Source organism: Heloderma suspectum, chromosome 5 (assembly GCF_057233095.1).
Source record: "Heloderma suspectum isolate Gila_16-S chromosome 5, 16-S_ref, whole genome shotgun sequence".
Taxonomy (NCBI): Eukaryota; Metazoa; Chordata; class Lepidosauria; order Squamata; family Helodermatidae; genus Heloderma; species Heloderma suspectum.
In genome coordinates, this window is record NC_139462.1 from 102,028,588 (window position 1) to 102,052,402 (window position 23,815).

Consider the following 23,815-nt stretch of genomic DNA (forward strand, 5'->3'; position numbering starts at 1 on the left):
AGGATGGCTGGGGCTCAGCCTGCAGGCACCACAGTGTGACTTCACAGTGCTCTGCTGGATCCAGGCCCCACCCCAGGAGCCAATCAGGCATTCCAGCCATCTCCCAGGGTTGGAGTTTTGGGGTAAACCTAATGTTCTTCTCCAGGTCCACCCGTGAGACATAAACTGAGAGCTGCAACCCAGCTCGGGAATTCACATCAGCAGAGGGCCATGTCACAGGAAGACAGGGATCTTTGGGGTGGCCTGCAACTGGGAGGTGCCATTGTGACTGATGCTGATGATTCTTATTCAAGAACCGACTCTGATGCAAACAGTGTCTCCAGGGCTTGAAAAGGAATTATCTTTGCTAGGCAGGGCACCAAAATTGGCAACCTCTGTCAAAACAAGAAAGCTCTGCCCTTCAAAAAAAGCAACTGCTGCACTCTGGCTTTTTTCCCCACATCATGGATTTAGTCATGATAAATCCCCATACATACACCTAACATACATGCTTTTCAGAGTCTCAGGGCCAAAGCAGACATTCTTTTAAAGGTGTGCCTAGCAGCTGTGTCTTTTTAATTTTTACTTTCGAGTAGGAGCAGGGCCCTGATCCAGATTGGAACCCTAGTGATACAGGACTTTTAAGATCCAGATCGGGCCCCCTGTACCTACTCTAAAAATGAGAGGATGTAGCTGCTAGATACACATTTAAATTGGTATCTGTTTTGGCCCTTGGACTTAACCTAATGCTCAACCTGAGACTGTGTGCTCAAACCTCAGTGCCCTGAGGGGTGTGTGTAGCATCAGCCTCTTCAATTGGCTGATATGGTTAGCCAGTCTTGCTTTTACTGGAAGCCTAGCCTTCTGACCTTACCTGATCGAAAGAGCAGTAACATCTACCTGTGGCATTTCAAGCCTTACCTCTGGCTCCAGTCCCAGCAACTATTAAGGTGGGGGGTGCACTTTGGGTGGAGAAGAGACACCCCTGTTTTGGATTTGGGTACAGCTGCTTCCCACCTAGTCCTCCTGACAGTGTGCAGGGAACTCAGCAAGAAACCCGCATGTGGAGTCGTTGCACATCACGATGCACATATGTGCTTACTGTAACTTTTTACCTGGTTTTTCTTGTCATGTTTCATTCCATTTCTGTTCCTCGGTGTTCTAATGCTGATATTTGTGCATTTGACAATTACTGTTATGTGGGAACTATTTTTTTCTTCTTTGCGTATTCGCCTTAAGTACATACAGAGGCTTCTTTCATGTCTTCTGCAATTACTAGCTGAAATGTTAGTTCTCAAGTTAGTTAATTTTAGTGCTGCTGGTAGTACCTTGTCAGTGCAGATGCTTTTAGTGTGTTAGTGCCAGTTTCTGCTCTCATCCTTTTGTAATTGTTAACTTGAATGGAATGCAAAAACTCTGGTTTGAGGCTAGTAGAACTTTAACTTTCAGTAGATGGTGAAAAGTGGTGATGGACAGAAAGAGGCTTTCTTACTGGAAGTGTGTGTGTGTGTGTGTGTGTATGTGTGTGTGTGTTTTCATTCATTTTGCCAGTGAAAGTTTTGTGATTCCCCATCCTCCACCCTTTCCCCCTCCTTCATTCAGTTCAATTTGCTGCATACTGTCTGCTCGTTTTTTTGTAATGCAGGTATCATTGAGATGTCATGGTCTTACACTAAAGATTTATTTGGAAATCGAATACTGTTCTTTACTAACGGTTCCTTGTCAGTTTTTTCCAGTTAAACACGCCTAGGCTTGTGTACAGATTAGAAGTTAACAATAAGGGGAAAGGTTATCATGATTTACACCTCACAATTACATGTGAATAGTTTAACTGATGTATTAAGGTTCCCCCCCCTTTTTTTCTGAGGCTGATAAAGTGTGCGGGGCGCTGGGATTAAATCTCAAATCTGGAGTCGTTGCTGCATTTGCGTTACCTGCATGCTTTGTTACCATTATAGTCTGTTCTCAGTAGTGTTTGCATGGAGGGTGGGACAGAAGGTTGTTTAGTGTCTTGTAAAACATTTACCAAAAGCAGTCAGCCATAGATTTGAAGGGCATTCCATTGCCAAGCTGCCTGTGGGAGGGGAAAGAGAGAGAGAGAAGGTACGTGAAAGAGTGAACACCAGGTACTTGCCAGGTACATTTTAATATTTTTCATGTTCTTGCTATCAGGAGACTTTAAAGAGAGGGGTTCAGTTTGCATAACTGGAAATGAAAATGAAACCAGTTACAAAAACATGTAATTAATTTGCAAAATGTGACTTACGGAAGTGAACATTCAACAACTGTTTGTGGATGACTTTGGGGTTTGCTTTTGTTTTACATTTTTTTAAAAAAATGGGAACATCTTGTTTTTAATGTGACTCAAAACCAGCCAGGCGGTCATGAACTAAGGAACTGCAATATAAAAAATATGCAATTCAGTGATTTGCAACCAGAACGTACATGTTTAGTGATTGCTTTCTGTGCAAACTTTTGCTAAATGTTAGTTCTATTTGAAAAATAGAAGCATTATAAACGAGCTTACTTTTCAGTATTGTTTTTTGTGCTTTATGTTCTGACATAAGCAAAGAGACAACTAAGACTTTAGAGGGTTAAAAATGGAGGGTTTTATTGGTACTTAGAAGCTGCATAATATACAATTAGAGGTAGATCATAACCTCTCTCTTCCCACACATATATACAACTTTGTATTTTGTAACTATTTTGGGGAGGCTATATAACAATTTTTATATGTAATGAATGCAATGTGTAAGACTTGTAACTATCATCAATGCCTACGCTGTTGGTCATCATACTATTACTCTGTACAACAGAACATGTATAAAATACAGCAATACAAGAGTGATACTTGGAGATTTTTAAAAATGAAGGGGAAAAACAAAAAGAGGCTTGTTTTTCTCTGTGTTGGTTTGTTGTGTTAAGATTCTGTATTTCTGTTGCCTGGAAAAACTCGCTGGGGTAACTTGAAAGCAACTGATACTTTGAGTAGTGCTTGGGACTTGCTTGGTGAACCCACATACTATCCAGTTCATTTAGAATAGATAGTACCAAAACATCCTTAAGCTGCATTACACGAATATAAACGAAATACTTTTAGTATGGCATGCCTTTAATAATCCTGTTTCGGGGTAGTAGTTGTTTTCCTAATCCCTGTATCCTAAAGACTGGCATGATTGCAGTCTAGTAACCCTATACCTAGAAGCAGTGCTTTACCAAAGTCTCCAAATTTGCAGCTTCGGGGCAAAATCCAACATAAATCCTACTTAGAGTAACTTAAGTCCCATTCATTTCAATGGGTCTATTATAAGTAGGACTTATATTGGGCTTTACCTTTTGCAAACAGGTTTTCCCTTAGTGCTTCAGCATTTTTCATTTGATGTGTCAAATGTTTTAGGCATGTTTCCATTTGTCTTAATCTGTGTCTCTTGATACTTTTTGCAATGTGTAGTAGGTGTTAGTGTGCCTAAATAGTCTTCATGGTGTATAAAGTTTCATAGATTTTGTCTTTTGGGTAATAGGCCTCAAGTTAAAACTGAAAGAGAAGTGATAGTATTATCTGTTGCCATTTTATTTATTTATTCATTCATTCATTTCATTTCTATACCGCCCAATAGTCGAATAAGTGATGACATGCTCTTTAAAGCTGGTCACTAAGACTTAAACCAGAGGATTAACAGAGAAGAGGCACGGTGCAATCCAATATATGTTTACTTGGAAGTAAGTCCCCTTGTGCTCAATGAGGCTTATACCCTAGTAAATATGTTTAGAATAGTAGCCTGTGGTTGTAGTGCTAAACACACTTATGTAGAAGTAGTTTCCATTTTCTTCTGGGTAGACAGAGAATTGGGCTATTTGTTTTTCACTCTGTCTTGTAACACAAGATACTACATTAGCACAACAGATTGCCTAGGATTTTTAAACTTGTTTCCAGAAATACCATATGAAGAGATGGAAATAAAACAGACAGAAAAAAATCCTAACTGTAGTAGTAATTGCAAAAGCAGTTATCCAGATATTTTTATGTGGAGTCTAGCTAGTGGTAGAGCGTTGGACCAGGACCAGGGAGAGAGGCCTGGGTTAAAATCTCCAGTTGGGCTACAAAGCTCACTGGATGACCTTGAGCCAGTCACAGTCTCACACTGTGGCCTACCTCACAGGGGCAGAAACGTACAAGGGGGGAGTAGAACATGTGCATTGATCTGAGCTCTACAGAGGAGAGTTGAGATAATGTAATAATACAATGGTAAATGTGAATTTTTGATTCAGTTAAGAGTGCATTTGTTAAATACATATATGTTTAATGTGTTTCAATATTACTTTATATTAACAGCTTTAATCATTAAGGCATTCTACCCAGAAGACACTCTCAAAAATTTCAGTAACACTCTCTACCAAATCAGTGTGCAGCCTTAATACATTTGAAACCTTACTATAAAACAGATTAGTGGGATGTCTTAAAAAAAAACACCACACAGCTTAATTGATTTTATTTTTGAACTCCTTTTGAAGAATGACAGAATAGTATATATTACAGGTTTGCAGCTCTGATTGCCCATTACTATAATTAATATAAAAGTTGGCATTGGACATATTTTTCTGTTTATAGTAGAATTTTACAAAATAGCTACTACCTTGTTTAAAAAACAGGGGGGAAAACAGGCATCTTCCTTCACTAGAAGAATAACTCTTTTGGAAGGGCAATTGAATTGGGAAAATGGACTAAGTAACTTGCTTATACTTTGTGTGGGAAATGTTTCTATGTATGCTTTTGGAGACCTTGACAGCCAAAACAGCTAAGGATATGAGTGAGATGAATGTTTTTCCGTTGTTAGTTGTCATCTGTATCCTTGTTTACTAAGTTCCAGTCAGTTACACCTGTGCAAATACACTAAAGGAACTGGGTTAGCATATGTGATTGGGAGAGCAGCTAATCAGCAGGAACTTCGTTTGGAATGGTAATATTGAGATTTCAGGAATGTTAGATCAATGTATTTGCAAAGTTTGGATCTTTTTGTAAAAATAAATGTATGTGGAAAGCTTTTTATGCTGAATTATTTTATACACTGTGTGTGTGTGTGTGAGAGAGAGAGAGAGAGAGAGAGATTAATGTAGCCAGCGTATAGGGAGCCCTGGGTTTGTCCCCTGTTCAGACTTGGGTTAATTCATTTGAACAAGGGGATCGTATGGAAGGAGGATGACATGGAAAGCTTAGATCAACACAAGTCAGGAAGCTTTATTGTCTCTCTTAAACAAGAACAGAACAGATACAGAAAACTACCTCAGTACAACTAAATCCAATGCTACCTAATGGCTAAACTATAAAGTGACACAATTCACACATCTTCCCCATTTTATTTAAAGAAACAATTACATAAATCAGTACGGTTGAAACAACTGGTAGTTCAGGTAATGGGTCACTCATCTCTAAATCTTATAGTATTCCGAATAACTCAGGTGGAGTGAGTTACAATCTGAGTAGTAATGTCACTGCCAGTCTTACAAGATGGCTCAGGCGGAAGATGAACTTGGATTTTAAGGACTACTCGTGAAGTTGGCAAGGGTGATATTTTCTGTTAAGTATTCCACGTTCAGTCTCAACAGAATATGATCTGGGTCTTTCATTGTACAGTTGCTGGGGTCTGCCATGTTTTTTCTCCATCAAGTTTAATATACACTGTTGTCTCTTGACAAGAGTCAGTTCTCACATTAAATTGTGCTGGTTACAGAAGTGTTCATAACCTCTCTTAGCTTGATAATCTGAAAATAACCTTTTCCAGGTCAGCACATTTTGGAATGCGATTCATCTCTTGGGTTGGAATGGGTGCTCTGATTTGACTTACCATTAGCAATTTTGCTGGGTTATATCAAATAGTGACCAGCACTGTGTGGAGCAGTCTGTCTCAATATTTTCTTTGCAGTCTGTTGATAATTATTGGAATTCTGATGCTGTAAATTGGTTTATATTGTTGGCCACAAATTCATCAAGTGTGCCAAAGCGATCAAAAGTATTATGCAGTTCTGCAACAATACTGTAGCAGAAGGAAGTATCTTCTGTAGGCAAGGGAAGTATCTTGATGTACCTAGAATAGTAGTCCATGACAATCAAAGAATGTTGGCTTCCTAATTCACACTGGTCAGCTGCTAGCCTTTTCCAAGGTCTATAGGGTAAGGGTGTAGTGATTAAGTCTTCCTTCCATTGTGGCTGATCTATTTCTTCTACAGTAGTCACAAAATAAGATTTTGTTTTTTATGTCAGGCCCAATACCATACTGTCTGCCTGGCTTGCTCGCAGCATTTAGTTAGACCATGGTGTCCTTGATGGACAAGGTCTAGGATTTCTTTATATTACAATTCCTTTATATTTACAATTCTGTGTTGTACCATGCTGTGGTACAATTGTGGTACAATATGGTTGCCTTCTGTTGTTAAGCTTTCCAATTCACTCAGTTGTCCACAATCTGCAAAGTGACTAAGTAATCTCTGAAGCATTGCTCAGGTCTTTATAGCTTAAGACATTGAAGTTCTGGATCTCCATGAGTAGCATTTTGGATCTGATGATGCTTTTTTTCTGATGCTTGTAGTAAAGTGTACACCACCTGAGAGTAAGCTTTACTATCCTCCTCTAACTAGTAAGCATCTACTTGCATTGTGGGCCTTCATGACAAAGTGTCTACTATGAGCAACTCTTTTCCAGGGCTGTGTTTCCACCAGGAATTTACTCCAACCTGGTTGCACAGTGAGATCTCTGTGTTTCCATGACGTCATGGCCATTCAGCTCCATCCCCACATTTTAACGTGGAAAAACTGATTCTTCTGAGACTGGTTATAGTCCTACTTTTCCAGCTTACTTCGGCTCCATGACTTACCTGTTTCCACAACCGCACTGGGTTTGGTATCATAGTCCTGCCCATGGGGCATGTAGCCCAGCCTTTGTGGGTGTGTCGCTCTGACCTCAGTGACCAAACCCTTTTGCTCCCTGTTTTCCAGAAGTTTCATCACCATTTTGGGGCAGGATGCTGAGGGACCAACTTTTAAAACATTGAAAATAAGCACTAGAACTAGGGATATTAGAGAAATCCGCTGCGGATTCAAATGAGGCCGGATTCTTTGGAATCCAGCCTCCGGAATCCACGGCGGATCAGCCCCACTTACTTCCGCTCCAGGAGGATTCTGCGTGGAGTGGATCTGGCTGCTTGCTCCTGGACCCATCATGTTCGACTCCATGCCAATCGCCTTTTTTTTTTTAAGGTGATCGGCAGGATGTGCCCATAGACATATACGCAAACTAGAGCTGTGAATCTTGCGTATAAGTCTATGGACACATAGACTTATACACAAGATTCACGGCTCTAGTTTGCGTATAAGTCTATGGGCACATCCTACTGATAGCCTTTTTTTTTTTAATGGCGATCAGTGCGGCGGAGAACGGGACGGGTCCAGCAGGTAAGTGGCCCTCAAGCCGGGTGGCTCCACAGAATCCTCGCAGAGCCACTCCGGAAGATTCCAGGGGGGGAGGATTGCCTCCCCCCTGGGCGGATTCCCCACCAGAACAGACAGTGGGGAATCTGTACATCCCTAACTAGAACACATCCCATAACCCCAGTCAAGGGGTGTTTTCTCCAATTGTGCTGAATGAGGCCTGCCCTTTCAATGACCACAGAAATAACAGAGAAGCCCCTCAATTGACAGGGCACATATCAAAACCCTCAATTCCTTAAATGGGATTAAGCGTGATCGCGAGGCTCCGGTCCATTGCTTTAGGATGTAACTCCTTCACAACTTCCGTATAGCGATCCTGTGCATTAAAATAGGGGCTGGTTTTGGTCTCTTTCCCACAACAAACCCATTAGTATCTCCTCAGAAGTAACTCCCATTGCAGTTGATGAGGCTTGCCTTTGAACGCCTACATCAGAACTTAGAGATTCCTCCTCAATTGAAATGGCACACTTTAAAGCCCAATTCCTTAAGTGTGACTAAGTGACCAAGTGGGGATCTTGAGGCTCCAATGAATTGCCTTAGGAAGAAAGTACTTCACAGCTTTCTTCTGGATATCCTGTGGGTTACAGTGGGGGCTGTTTTCTGTCTTTGCATGTACTGCTCTCTTTCCCACAACAAACCCATTACTGTCTTGTCAGAAGTAACTCCCATTGTGGTCAATGAGGTCCTCTGGGTTAAAATGGGGACTGGTTTCCCTCTTTGTGTTCTCCCCTTTCCCAGCATAAGCATATGTGTATCTACTCAGAAGTAACTCCCATTGTGCTCAGTGAGGCTTGCTCCTGAAATGCACATGCATCTGGACTTTCAGGGGAAAGGCAAAGGAGGGGAGAGGGGGGAAGCTTCTTTTCACAGCAAAGCTGATTCCTTTTTTAAAATCCGGTACTCCTCCATTAGCTTCTCCTTCTGTTGTCCTGGAAACACGGCCAAGGAGGTGGGAACACTGATGAGGTAATCAGACCCAACTCAGTCTCCACTCAGACTCCACCCAGCCATCAAGAAAATAATTTGATTAGAGCTCAGTGGAAACAACACAGAGCCCCAGGCTACAGCAATGCTAACCCCGGTCTTTAAGGGCTGTAGAAACAGGAAAAGGAGAAGATGCGATTGGGGAAACTTCACAACAAAGTTACAAACAAAGTGAAGCCGATAGCGTAGAAACACGCCCCTGGAGCATGTTTGACTACTGGATTGAAACTCGTCCTTCGTATTAGAAGATGTTGGTATCATAATGGTAGTTGGGCTAAATCTTTTCTTTTTATCAAGGTCATCAAGGATTTGTGGTCTGTGAGGAGTCCAAATGAAGACAGACCAGGTAGATACCTCTAAACTTTTTGCATATCCAAGTGCTAGCAAGGCACTTGTTTTTTATTTGTGCATAGCATTTTTCTGCTTTGGTAAGAGGTGGTAAGAAGCAAAATGTAACTGGCATCCATTCTGAAACCTGGAGTTGTAGTTCTAACCTTTGTAGGTTTATTGGCATTATGAAACTGTAAGACTGGGACATTGGAGATCATGTCCTTCTTTATAAATGTTTTTAAATACATAAATGAAAACTTTGTAAAGGAAGCCTGATCTAGCCTCCAAAGTGAAGATATGGTGGCTTTCAGTAATAGTTTTAGTGGTTATGATGATTGTAAATTGTCTCAAGCTAATTATAACAATAAACACAGCCTTATATAACAGAGTTCCAACTTCAGCTTAGTGCTTCAGTCAAGACTTTGCTTCTACTACTAAGAAAACTAAGTACCCAGAAACTTCAAAAGATTCAAACATAGAATTGGTACATTTATCTTGGGAAGTATTAAAAGCAGTAAAGTTATTCTAAAAGGCAGTTTATCAAGAAGCTTGTTTTGCATCTCCTATGCTGAAATGAACTAGTTAGCTTTAAAAAGGTAAAAGGTAAAGGTGTCCCCAACCAGTCGTGTCAACTCTAGGGTGTGGTGCTCATCTCAATTTCTAAGCCGAAGAGCCAGCGCTGTCCAAAGATGCTTCCATGGTCATGTGGCCTGCATGACTGAATACCAAGGTACACAGAACGCTGTTACCTTTCCCGCCGAAGCGGTACCTATTTATCTACTTGCAGTTTCTTGCTTTCGAACTGCTAGGTTGGCAGTTAGCTTTAGTTAGCTTTAGACTGAATCAAATTGGAGCTCAAATGGAGTACTCAAACAGCAGTACCGGTGGAGTATAAGAAGTCCTCCTTATCCCTGAAATGAATAGTCTTATGCCCCTGGTCTCTCCAGAAGTCTCATTGGGGGGGGGGGGCCCTCCAATGCAGACCGCCAGACAACTTGCTTGTTCTGTTTGCAGTCTATGGCTACAGCTCCCAGCCACAATCGGCTAAAAATAAGAAGCTGGAAGCATCTCTTGGTATTGCAGTAAATGCTTTCTGGCTTCAAGGGGAGGTCCCAGCCTTGCTTATATAGGAACATAGCAACTCCTTCCAAGAAAACCCACCCCTGTTTATACACACGCATACACACCCATTGCCTCTCCAATTAAATATTTTGATAAGTTTCAAAGCCATTCATAGTCCAGACTGAGAACAGATGGCTGTATACATTTTACCTTGGTCCTGCTGCATGATTTTTAGGCTTGACACAAATATCACACTGCCCAGGCTCCTATCTATTTAGTAGATTACGAATACCCCACATAATTGTGGGCTCCTCCCCCCCATCCCTTCCTCACACATGGTGTACTATCACATTGGCATTCATATTTTTGCTAACCATGGTCTGCTCCAAACCACAGTCGTCAGCCATGGTATTTGCAAATTGTGATTTACAAATTGCAGTTTGAGCTAATCATGTTTAGCAAAAATGTCACTGAGAGACACCACTCTGAAAATGGTTGAGAACTGGAAATGTTGCATTTGAACTGGGCTATACTAAATTAAGGCAGCTTCACATGCTAACTCTTCCTCTTCCTAATATTAGCACTTGAGTCTTGGAAAGCATAAAAAATGTTCAGTGCTCATTTTTTTGTTTCTCAATATGTGCGTCAGGGAGAAGGGGAAATTCTAGAGACTTTTTATAACTGCCTGGAAAATGCACATTTAAAAAGTAGACTACGGGCACAATCTTGTTCAGATAGGCAGCCGCCTCTGAATTCAGAGGCGACCACCCATCCAATGCAGGGCAGGAGAAGCACAGAGGGGATTGTTCCCTCTGTGCCCCTTCTGCCCTGCATTTTTGGCTAGACAGCCAATTGTGGCTGTCTAGCTGCAGGGGGGGCTGAGCAGGGGAGGAGGCTGGTGTACGACGCACTGGATGTGTCGTACAGGCATTTCCGCCCTCCCTGCCCCAGAACGCCCCTTTTCAGCTGCTCCACGCTCCCCTTGCAAGCATGGAGGACGGGGCTGTGGGGGAAGGTCAGTTCCCGGAAAACCAGATATCCTATGTCTGTCTAGCTGCAGTCTAGCGGCCGTAGGATTGCTCCCTAAAGTTCTGACTGGTTTAGTTTAATGAGCTGTATGAAAAAATGCAAAATCCATAATTTTTGCATTATTGTATGTGATATATGTATTCCTGCAATTCTGCCAAAGACAACTGCTTGAAAATTGGTCTGATGCTTATCAAGTTCATTAGATGGAATCCATTTCTAGTTAATGAGGCCTGCCTCATCCCCCCAAGTGTATTGGAGGGGAAATATGGAAGACGTTAAGCCAGAGTCTACTTAAGTTATTCCCCTTGGTATTTTATTCATTGCTATTCAGTTCTGTAAATCAAACAAACTAAAGCCATAGGCTTCAGTGATTTGGGGAAGATGTTTCAGAGCCCATGTGTTCCAGTAATTAATGTTGGAGATGGGAGATGTGGTAGTTCTGTAGATGTTCCCGAAGATAACTTCCATAAGAGCTAGAGATTCCCCCCCCCCTTAAGACTGGGAATTTCAGGCTTCTATTCAAGTTGTCTTTATATCTATATGACAAGAGTGGTGCTGTGCACTGCGGTGTCTTACTTAGAAATATGCTATGGCAACATTTCAGAAACAAGAAATGCTATCTTATGGTGTACTTTCTCCCTATTCACAATTGTGAATGGAGAGAAGGAATTATTTCCAAGCCTGCCATTGTGGGGCCTTATTGCTTTTAATAAACTGACTGACTTCCAAGCTTGACCAGCAATTAACTTAGGGTGCAGTCCTATGGGATATGCACCCTGGCTACTCGTAAGCCTCCGAACTGGGAGGCTTACAAGTATCCAATGCAGAGCAGGAGGCACCTCACACCTCCTGCTCTGCAGTTTAGGTAGATGGGCGATTTCGCCTATCAACAGGGAGGGACAGAGGCTGGGGTGGCCATAGGACTCCTCGTATGACTGCTGCCCCAGTCTCCTCCCCTCCTTGCCCCTGGGAACACCTCCTTTTCCCCATCTCTGCACTCTGTTTTGTGAGCGTGGAGGGGTAGCCAGCACTGTTGTCTGCATGCTGGCTATGAGGGGGCCGGGGCAGGGGAGTGTGGCTTCCTTGCTCTGAGCTTGGAGCCCTGTCTATGAACCCGGAGGCAGGAAACTGAACAACCCTATGTCTCCTTGACGCTGTCTAGAAGATACAGGATTGCTCCTTCCAGCCCAGATTCAGTAAAGACACTGCAACAGTTGACTTTTAAGCTTGGGTAGGGTTTCTCATGTGCTAACATTCAAGTATTGTGCATGTTTGTACAAGAGAATACCTTTGAATGGTATTATGTATTTTAAGGAACTATACGGGATTAGCATTAATAGTTAGACACACTTACCCATTAGAAAGTACACTTAGTCTGCAATCCTGTACCCACTTTCCTGGCAGTAAGCCCCACTGAATGCAGTGGGACTTACTTCTGAGTAGACATGTATAAGATTGCACTGTAAAGATCATAACCCACTGTTACCAAGATGTCATGTCAAAGTATACAAAAAAATTGTATTGTATTTCTGTTCATGATGTTAATTAATATACTGTCGTGCCAAATCAGTATAATCAAGTCCTGAGATTATTAAACCATTTAATATACCACTGCCATGTTCAGTTTTCTTTTAAATATCTCATGTGGCTAGTCCTCTTGCTTTCAAGCCACTGCTGGACAGTACTCGGCTGCTGTGGAATAGGATTACCTAAACACATCTGGTTTTCAGGTAATTTCCTGCTAGATAAATCTAAGCATGTAGCTCATTTCAAAGTCAATAGTTATGAAGCTATTGGTAGTTTCGGGAATTACATTTAAAAATAATAATCTAAGAATGTGAATACAACACACACATTTTCCAAAGATGTGAATCATACAAGTTCACTCAGAGATGAACTCACTGCAGCTTCTTGTTAAGTGTACACTTGATGGCAAATCTGAATTTGCTTGACGCATATGTCAAATGGCCTTATAAAGCAGTCTGGGTCAACAGTACCATGAAATGGAATGTTCACAGCTGAACAGCCAGAATTTGTTGTTCATTGTGTTTTTCCGTTACAGTACTATCGTGCTGCAAATAGCATAGTGAAGGATAAAAGAACTGATACTGTTTTCCCTCTCAAGAGCTAAGACTTCCAAATTGTATCTTTTATGGCCATTGTATTTGAAGTACTTACTTGCACCGGTCCCATATATGGGTGGAAGACTTGGAACCATCCAGCATAGACTCAGAGCAGCTGGGGAAAGGAGCATCCGCTGCTTTGTGAATTACTTCTTAGTAATTCCCTCTGCATTGGAGCTGTTTTCTTTGGCAGCATGCATTTTCTCAGCCCTGGGATTCTGGTCAAGAGTCATTTGCTCATGAGTAAGCTGATTGTCAGGACTTGAACCTGCAGTGGGTCTTGAATTAGTGCCCTGAGAAATCTCATACAAGGATACAGCCTATCTATCACCACTCAGTTCTACTCAAAACAGGGAACAGCAGGGAGGCCAGTCTCCTTGCAGCAGTAGGCCAGAGCAGGTCAGGTGATAGTCCCTAATCCCTATAAAAATTTAGGGGAGTTTACTGGTGTGAGAAACGGGGAAGCTTGTTCTTGCCAGCTACATTGCCTTTGCCGTCACAAGACCCAGATCAGACAATGACCACCAGTGTACTAGGTTATTTCAGAACTGTTCTAAATGGACAAATCCTTGTATCCTCAATCTGTTAGGTCTGAGAGGTGATTTGGAGAGGTGCCAACTCCAGTTGGCTCAGTCAAGTGCTGAGCCATGCAATTGTTGCAACAAGTTGCTGTCTCGCTCTGGGGCCGTAGAACTCCAAGCTTTTTAGTTGCTGAAACATACACAAGCTACATGCACGCCCCACTCCATTGTTGGCCATAAGTAAAAGCCCATGTAGCCTTTCCTGGACAGTCTCAGTGCACCTGACTGCAGGAAAAATTAAAATGTGGAAGAGTATATGGTCGCGGTTGTAAACAGAGATGCCCAGGGCTTCTTCACACAGAGCTTTTATCCTGTTATTGAGAAACTTACGGAAGTTTGCTGGTCCTTTAGATGACGTCATCAACCTCCAAGGTGTCTCCCATACTAAATTACCTTTATTCCATTTTTTAACAATCGGAAATAATGAGCTATCAAATTACAGCACTTGAGTACTGCTTGTGTTCCCTTGTGAAAAGATGAAAACTCTCAATAAGAGGAGCTAGACCACAGCGCCATCTAGTGGCTGTATAATGAAATATATGGAGGACTCAGATAAAGGGGGAAAGCGGCGGGGAGGAAGCTTGTGTAAAGGGAGTCTGTTGTGATCCTGCATTTAAAATGGAAGCAGAAAGCCCCATTTTAACTGCAGGATTTTAGGCTGGTGTAGAGATGCTCTCAGTCACAAAAATAGATACTGGAGGAATTCTGCTGGAAAGCAGAGCACTGCAGAGGGATGTGGGAGCAATAAGGGCAGCACGCATGAGAAGCCAATTTGGATGTAGCGTATATATCTTCTGGATCAGCCTGCAGAAATTTAGTAAATGGAATGAGCATACATGTAGCGTGCATGGAAGTAGCAAAAGGGGTGCTCCCTCCATGGAAAATTTGGAGTTGAGCCTCCCCGAAGTAGCACATAGCTGTAGTATCGCCCCACTTCAATATTTCTTGGTCTTGGTTAGAACTAATTTCTGTTAGATTTACACTGAATTTGCACTGCAGCACAAAGGATGTAGGTTAGTAAAATGTAAGCTAACATCACACTAAAAAGTTTACATGCATTTGCAATACCTCTCGTCACTTCCTTGTAGGTCAGGTTTTATATGGGTTAAGCGAGGAGTAGATTGGAGAAGTGAAAGAAGCCATGTTTGCACTTCTCAGGCTTTGGAAGCTGCTACACAGCAATATAACTCAGAAACTCAATTTTATTACATTGCTCTATATCACACCTTCCCAGTGCTTAGATGGATGCAAGCAGGATGGTGAGTGAGAGAGAGAGTTTACAAACTGGGTGTGGTTTCTAGAACCAGGGAATAGTTCTTCCATGGGCAGGGCTGGCGTTTTATCAGGATTTACAAGGGAGAGGAGTATTGGTTTAGGTTTTCCACACAATATATATGATTTAGCAAACAAAATGCTGGCGTAAGTAGAGACAAGCGACTTCCCAAGCTACCCTAACCTGGTGCCCTCCAGATGTGTTGGGCTACAATGCACAACATCCCCAACCAGTCCAGCACATCTGGAGGACTCCAGGTTGGGGAAGGCTGCCATAAGCTGAATACAAGACAGAGCTGATGGGGTCTGGACCTCAAACCACTCTTTGATATCACATTTGTTGCTCCAACGCAACCTTCTTTCTTTTTTTTTACAGAAGGCCAACCGGTTTAATTTCCTATCCAGCTCTTTCCCACATTAATTCCGTTTCAGTTCCATTTCAGAATATCCAAGAGAGTTTCATTTTCCTATCCATGTCAATGACACAGCCAGGCCAGCATTTCTCTCTCCCCCCACCCCCCATTCAGTCTTTCCCACCTGCAGTAAAGCATCTACTCCAGGGAGTGGAGGAGGTTGGAGGCAGGCTTCCGGGGCAAGAGTACAAATGATGTGGTGATTTCACAGCTGATTAGCTTTTAACTATTTCAGAAAATGTGAAAAGGTAAAACTACTCAAGTTGCTTGGGCTGCTCTTGAATATCTGACAGTTCTGTGGTAGGATCTAGTGAAGTGAAATGAAGGACTGGTTTGCTCAGGGCTGTAGGCCAAATCTGGCTCTCCTGGGGTTCCAATGTGGCAGTTCCCTAGACATCCACACCCCCTTTCCCTTGACCATTGATCATTTGGTGGTTTCCCAGATTTTAAGCAGTCCCCCTGCCCCATTTTTGAAAGGTTGAATAGCCTCTCCTAAGGTTTAGCTACTGTAATAAGAGCTTTAAGTTAAATATGCGCATGTGGGGGGTGGTGTTTGCCCCTGCCCCTTCTGCTTTTTGCCCCATCTACCACTGAAATGCCCCAAGAGTGTCTCTGACATAGTTTGGCTCTCAGGCTGAAAGAGGTTCCCCACCCCTGGTGTATATGGATATAGCCAGCTGGGGCCATTTCTGTGATCACTGTAGCATACTCTCCAGGGGAGATAAGTTGGGGCAATAAGATTACAACAGTAAGTGCATGTGAGATTCCACCGTAACAGAACAAATAACATGAGAAGATTGAATTTGGAGTATGGATGACTAAAATCTGCCATGGGAGGATTCTGTGGAAAGACTTTCAGTCTGACGACCTTCTTTGGACTTGGAAAAGAATTATTCCCCAAGTCATATGAACATCTACCAACGTATGAAGCTGCATTATACAGAGTCAGACCATCAATACTAGACTAGAAGGGTCATCCACTCGAACAGTTCCAAGCTCTCAGGCTGAGGTTTCCTAGGCCTGCTACATGAGATCCTTTTTAGAGATGAGACATTGAAATCGGGATCAGAGTCCACACTGCAGCCCCTTTAGTTTCTGAGGCACTGCTGTGCTGGTATTTGTTTCAAATGCAATTGCTGCTCTGTGGTCACATGTAAATAATTACTGCACTGTATCCTCCATGTTTCTAACGTGATTCTATGCTGCATGTCTATAATGGGAGTTACATAAGAAACTGTGGTTGTCAGAAGATTCTGCAGGTTGTTTCTGAGAAAATGTTTCTGAGAGAGAAATTTTCTCTTTCAGGTAAATGCATGCACACCTGCTCAGATGGTTAACTGTAAAGAGTTATTTTTTGAGTGGTTCACCTCCAGTCACTTATGGCGGTATTACAGATGACTGTGGGAAAACCTGTCTGGACATTGCCCCCAGACTCGCCTCCCCTGATTTTCTCCTTCTTCCTCTCTTCAGTCTCTTGCAGTTTTAGAGCTACTTTGCCTTTCACATGCCTTGGTCTCTTTTATTGCAGCCTGGGACAGCAGGTGCTATTACTGGGTTTAATGTGCAGAGTTTTTTTTCCCCTTCCCCAAGGGTCCACTATATACTCCCCTCTTTCCCTCCACTAAAAAGCAATCTCCATCCCTGTCCCTCCAATTCGGCAGGAAAGCACATCGCTTCCCTTCCTTGGTATCTTTCATACCACTTACCTGGGAGTAAGCACCATTGAAGTCAATGGATTCAATTCTAAGTAGACATGTAAGATTGCATTGTTAGCTTCCTAGTATTTTTTTGAGAAGGGGAATAAAAGAAGGGGGTAATTGGGAAGGCTTGAACAGACATTCCAAGCTTTGTTTCCTTTAAAAAAGGAATTGGGGGTGAGGTGGGGTGGAGAAATACTATTTTAATTCTGTTTTATTTGCTACACCAAACCAACCTCACAGACATTACAGCAGTTATGCAGCTATGCAGTGCAGTTCTTTGCTGAAGTCTTTAAAAAAAAAAAACATTACACAGGTATTCACAGCTTTGCAGCTATGTAGGTGCACATTTAAAAGTAGCATCTTAATAAAATAATGGTTGACCATCCAGCCTGGTCTATGACAATCAGCAAATGGAGGACAAACCTTCTTCTTGCCCACAGAGCTATTCCCCACTGGTCCTACTCAAGGTGAAGTTGGGTAAGAAAAGTTGCCAAACTGGTTCTGTAAGCTAAAGCCACTAACGTTAGTACCAGTCATAATAGCACATCATTTGTCTACACATAAATCACTAGCATAGGGACATTGCAATAAACAAAAAAGCCTTCATAAAATGAGTCTGCAAAATACTGGAATATAGAGACAGAAATCACACCTGTTAATTCTCTCTCCACACCATTTTCCTGAAAACTGCCTTTTCCCAAGCTGCAGTTTGCCCTACAGGGTAAACATTCTCTGAGGGTTCATCCCTTCTACTAGGTAAACCTACCGAATTTGGCTTCTATTGACTTTCTTTTACCTAATACAGCATCTAGAATTATCTCCAGCTTTATTAATATAAAGACTACCTAATTTATCTCTCCTTCTGTTTTCCACTGACAAAGGAACCTGTCTGGTTCTCCCAGGATGGAGACAGCTCTCAGTTAATAGCTGGATTTTTATTTTCAAAAATGGAGGATCAACAATTAATCTGCTATCTTCTTGTTCACATTGGGCCTAGGGAATGAAACCATCACATCACCTGATAGAGAGTCCAGGTTGAATGTCAGCAAAACCTCCTCTACCATATCAGCTTAAGACTCTGACTGCAGATGTCATCAAATCAGCTATTTATTTTTTGGTGCTCTCCCCCCCCCCCGAGCCAACCTGCTTTTTGTAATAGCGTTCCTGATGTACCAGATCTAGAGATATCAAAAGCCTGCAAATCCTTTTGACCTTTGAGTTGGCCAGATAAAGGTATTACACTAATATGGACTTCGGAAGATATCCTACTGGTACCTATGTGCTTACGTATGAGGGGCAAATAGCAGCTTGGCAGGGATTTACATTGAGAAAATAGCTCCAGTTAGGAACATAGGAGCTGCCTTATACTGACTCGGACCATTGATCTATCTAGCCCGGTATCATCAACACTGACTGGCAGCAGCTCTCCAGAGTTTCAGGCAGGAATATTTCTAGGCTGGAGATGTCGGGGATTGAACCTGGGATCTTCTGCATGCAAAGCACATGCTCCACCACTGAGCTAAGGCCCCAGCCCCAAGTCAAACTTCTACCCTTTCTCACCATCACAGTTCATCTGAATTGGGGCCCCGTAAAGCCACTATTACATTCTCTGGTGAAAAATGCAGGTGATTGTTTGTGGATATTCTTTCTCGCATCTAGATTGGTCCTGACACAGCTGTTGCTGTTGGGGAGTAGTTTGCTGAATCCAGGCTAACTCTGCCCTGAGGCTGAGTTGACATCTGCCTGCTGTGATAAGTTTGACACCTACTTCACAGAAGGAATTGTGTGTATTCAGCTTGCCCTGTTTTGAGGTGGAAGGGGTGAACTGCCCAAAATAAGAGTTGAGTAGTTTCACCTTCTCTTTGTCACAGCTACCTGTTAACAAGGCACCACCTGTTAACATGTTCACCATGGTCTTCCTCTTTGAATATACTAGAAAGAGCCCTTTATCCCTTGTCAGCCTCAGTTTATTCTGAGCTTTCGGTTTCCTGACATTGTCCCTACACATCTACTTGTTCTTGACAATTTGCACTCTCTCCCATTCCTTATACTTGTCCCTTTTTGTTTTCAGCTCATCACTAAGCTTTTTATGCTGCCACATCGGCTTTTCTAAATGTATGCCGTTTCTTTCTCACACAGGAATTGTTTGACTGTGCCTTTAGATCGTGCCATCTTCAGGAACTCCCACCCATCCTGGGCTCCTTTTCCTACTAGTATATCTAGCCATGGAATCTTACATAACACTTCACTCTGAGCTTATTAAAATAATCTTCTCTGAAACCCAAGGTACATGTTTAATTAATCTCACCTTTAGCTTTTCATAAAAGATCAAGAATTCCAGCATTACATGATCACTTTCTCCCAAGGTTTCCACTCCATTTGTTTGTTTGTTTGTTTGTTTTCTTAATCGCCCATCTGGCTGGTCACCCCGCCACTCTGGGCAATGTACATCAGTACAAACAGTTTTAAAACAATAAAACTACATTAAAACATATTTCTAAAAATACCCTAACCCACCCCAAAAGCATGCCTGAACAACCACGTTTTTAATGTGTGGCGGAAGCTCATTAAAGAGGGGGCATGGCGGAGTTCCCTAGGGAGGGAGTTCCACAGAGTGGGGGCCACCACAGAGAAGGCCCTCTCCTTCATCCTCACCAGCCTAGCTGTCCTGGCTGATGGAACAGAGAGAAGGCCATCCGAGGCTGATCTTGTTAAGCAGCCTGTCTGGTGCTGCTAGAGGCGCTCCTTGTGATAGGCTGGGCTGGAACCATATGGGGTTTTAAAGGTCAAATCGACACCTTGAATTTGGCCCGGAAAACAACTGGTAACCAGTGCAACTCCTTCAGCACTGGAGTGATGTGATCATGCCAGCGGCTGCCTTTAATCAGGCGAGCCACCGCATTCTGTACCAGCTGCACCTTCCAAACTGTCTTCAAGCGTAACCCCAGGTAGAGCACATTACAGTAGTCTAGACGAGAGGAGACCAGGGCATGTACTACTGATGGGAGCAGATGGTTGGGAAGGTAGGGGCGCAGCCGCCGTATCAGATGGAGTTGGTACAGCGCTGTCCAGCTCACAGCTGATACCTGACCCTCCATGGACAGCTGGGAGTCTAAAATGACCCCCAGGCTGAGGCTGCGGACCTGGTCTTTCAAGGGTAGCCGTACCCCATTCAACACCAGGTCAACATCCCCCAACCTCCTCTTGCCTCCCACCAAAAGTACCTCGGTGTTGTCAGGGTTCAGCTTCAGCTTATTCCTCCCAATCCAACTGCTCACTTTCTCCAGACATTTGGACAGGGATTCTACAGCTAACCTTGGTGAAGATTTGGAGAGGATGGAACCCTGTGGCACCCCACAAGTGAGCAGCCACGGGTCCGAAACCTCTCCCAGTGCTACCCTCTGGTGCCTGCCGGAGAGGAAGGGCCAGAACCACCATAATACAGTGTTTCCAGTGCCCAACCCCTCCAGGCAGTCCAGGAGGATACCATAGTCAACAGTATCAAAAGCTGCTGAGAGGTCAAGGAGATCAAGGAAGGAGCATTCGCCCCTATCCAAAGCCCTCCTCATATCATCCACCAAGGTGACCAAGGCCATTTCTGTCCCATTCCCAGATCTGAAGCCCGATTGAAATGGATCTAGATAACCGGCTTCTTCCAAGTGTGCCTTCAATTGCATTGCCGCCACCCACTCAATCACCTTGGTGACCAAGAATAATCTTGGTGACCAACTCTTCCTTGTTTAGTTAGGATCAAATAGATCCCCTCATTCCTTCTTCCACCTTATGAAAAAAGATGTTAGCAAGGCATGTCAGGAATTTGTTGGAGATTCCATGTTATGTATAGTTTCTCTCCCAATAGATACCGGGATAGCTGAAGCCCCCCAGGTCTTGCTTCGCAGAAACATCTGTCATTTGTCTCAGGAATGCATAATCCACATCTTTCCATGATTTGGCAGTCTGTAGTATTTATTTTACCTGGATGTTCTCTACAGGGCTACCATGTTCACTCTGTTGAATATTTGTGCAGGTATACAGATTCCTGTTGTCTGACTCACTCTAAGGTTAAAATGGATGCACACTATAGTGCTTCCCCTTTGATATTAGAGTTCTTCTGCTCCAGGATTTCAAGTACAACTGCATGTATCTTTTTCTGCTGCCTGGTTTGTTAATCCAGCTTCCTTATTCCTCCAAGCAACTGGAAGCCTTTTTCATGTGCTCAGACTTTTAATACTACCAATTAGTGTCTCTCCTCCATAGGATTTCCTTTGTGCTCTCAGCAAGCCCAGTGAAGCACCTTTCTCCTCCCATAGTAGTTGCTATGGGTCCCCTGGCTTCTTCCTGTCTGGAAGGGCCCAGTCTGGGGTTAATTCACTTCCATTATCTTAGGTCCCCTGTGTCCCTTGAGGGCTCTCTACAAACATAATGTTAGTCAGGGCAAAGGCTGCTGCTACAGTCCTCATGCATTGTTAGAACATCTGAAAGGGGCTTTTATACTGAGCCTTTTGGGAACCTTGGTTGTATATTTGTGGCTAATGCATCCACTTACTGTGGGAATCAGAGATTTGTGTGAATTAGGGTGCAATCGTATTACTGGCTAGGGAATTCTGGGAGTTGTAGGTTTTTTTTTCCTGCCTAAACATGCATAGGATTGCACCCTTAGTTTTCTGAAAGCCCCTTGGCAATACATCTCTTCAGCTGAAACAATTGCAGGACTTCAACAGATAAAGCTTTCCCCATTACTGTATCTGTATGCCAAGAAAACCTGCATTTGCTGGATTTCTTCCTGTCGTGCACCTGTTAAAAGATACTGAAGCCCTTCTAGCAAAGATGCTGTATACAACACAGTCTGTCTTACTTACACTGCTTCTTCAAATGCATTCTCTCAATACATATTGTAGGCTAAAGTTTGAGCAAGCGGCAATCTTAAAGTTCCTGTGAAGACTTACTAGAGGTTCCCTTCCCCTAAGAACAATGTTCCTTATAGTTTACTAAGTTATTTGTCAGTTTATCAGTCAGCTGACAAGCTGCAATTGCCTGCTTAAATGAGAACAGGACCTTGTAAATATCTAATATTTCATTCTGATTTGATTAGAAAGCTCTTTCATCTTGGTCTTTCCCTAGGATATAAATTGTGTTTATACTTACCAGGAAATTGTACATGATTCTATATAAATAGTGCTAGGTACAAGGCTAGAAATATACCAGGCATAAATGTTTGATACCAGATTGTCACCTAGGATTATGAAACATTTGTTTTCAGCCATCAAAGGCCATGTGTGAATGTAACGAGTGAATAACAGTACAAATAGTCAACACAGAGAAAACATACATACATTTATTGAGCAAGATACTAGAGATGGCTGTTCACTTACCTGGCTGTCTCTGGTGTGCTGTCATCCAGAGGTGTGATTTTGAGCAGTTAAATTTTTTAAAATTACAAGTGAAGTGAGTTGGGGCACAAATGTGATCAGAAGTGCAAGTAACATCAATGTTTGGTTGATTATGCTTATTAGTTATATGTGAAGGGCAATTATATGTTCCAAAATTATACAGACTGTAGGATAACTTACAATAAAATGCATGATACATACCTGATAAATCTACAACAAAAGGAAGATGTTTTATTCGCCCATATCTGTTTAATGCTTGCCTTCTACCTGCAGAAAGGGTTTTCACTATTAATAAACCAAATTCAGGTCTTGTCTGGGTAGCAATCTACATATCAGATTCAGCAAGCAGAGAAGCTGTGAAATCATGTGTGTCTGAACCAAAAATAAGGTTTCTCCACCAAAATGGCAGAGCCCCTTGTGAAGCAGGACGTCTTTTCTTCTTCTTCTTCCCAGATTCAGTATTGTTTAGTACTTTTATCAAAATATTCTGATAACTTATCAGGAAGATTTATCTTCCAAGGCATGTCCAAGATGTGCTTTGGAAGATAAATCATGCATAAGGCCATGCAAAGATTCAGGTTAGTTAATGGTCTTTGTGCAACCTTGAACCTGTTAGAGTGGGGTGAAGAGGAAAAAGAAAGTGAGCCTGTTGTGTTACAAAGAAATAAGCAAGTAGCAATCAAAGTGCAAGCCATAAACTACCCATGGTGCTGTTGGAAGCCAAATACGTAGTGCCTGTCTTTCAGGTGATGAGATCCTATATTACCAAAAGAAGCGTTTACTAACCTTAACAGCAAACACTGCTGCTCCTGTGGAATGTTCTGATAGTGGCCCCTTTGCCCCTAAGCTTGATTGCATATGGTTGAAAAGACCCACTTCAGACTAGAGTAGAATTAAAATGATGTTTGTGTTGGACTGATCTGCAAAATATGTGTTGCTTGCTGACCCTGATTCCATGTAATGCGCCCTTCCAGTCTGTCATGTCCATTTGGCATATCAAAAGTGGTTGCCCTTTGTTTTGCCCCTTGAATTCTTAGGATGGCTCCGTGATCCTCTAAGTAGCTTTTTAAGAGGACAAGCCCCGTTTAACTTCTAAGAGAACAGTCAAGAAGCAGGTGTTGTTCCTCAGTGCCAGTTTTTTTATTTTAACTTGGTTGCTCTTTTGATTGAGCAACAAATAATTTCTCCTAAATGTTAATTATCAACAGTGTGGAAAGATTCCCAGTTTTTCTTATGTTCTCTGGATCTTTACTCTGTGTGTGTGTGCGCGTGCATGCAAGTGAAAAACAGCTGAAACCTAATTGAGTGATCCTTAATTATTTCAGTCTAAAATAGCACTTTAGAAACCTATAGAGGACTACTTGGGAGTAAACAGTTTCAACCCTATGCTTACCAGAACAGCAACACCGGGAATGAATACTGAGGGCTTCATCATACAGAGCTTTTATTGTGCGATTGAGATTGCTCCTT

The 23,815-nt window shown here is 42.5% G+C and overlaps 1 protein-coding gene across 1 annotated transcript in view; it reads left to right on the top strand.

The window, feature by feature from the left end:
- Positions 1-2,051: 2,051 nt before the first annotated feature.
- Positions 2,052-23,815, top strand: part of RBM47 (RNA binding motif protein 47) — a 54,767-nt gene continuing 33,003 nt past the window's right edge. Inside the window, exon 1 of the mRNA XM_084856934.1 lies at positions 2,052-2,116. The gene's annotated coding sequence lies outside the window, so the exon portion shown is untranslated. The remainder of the gene's footprint in view (positions 2,117-23,815) is intronic.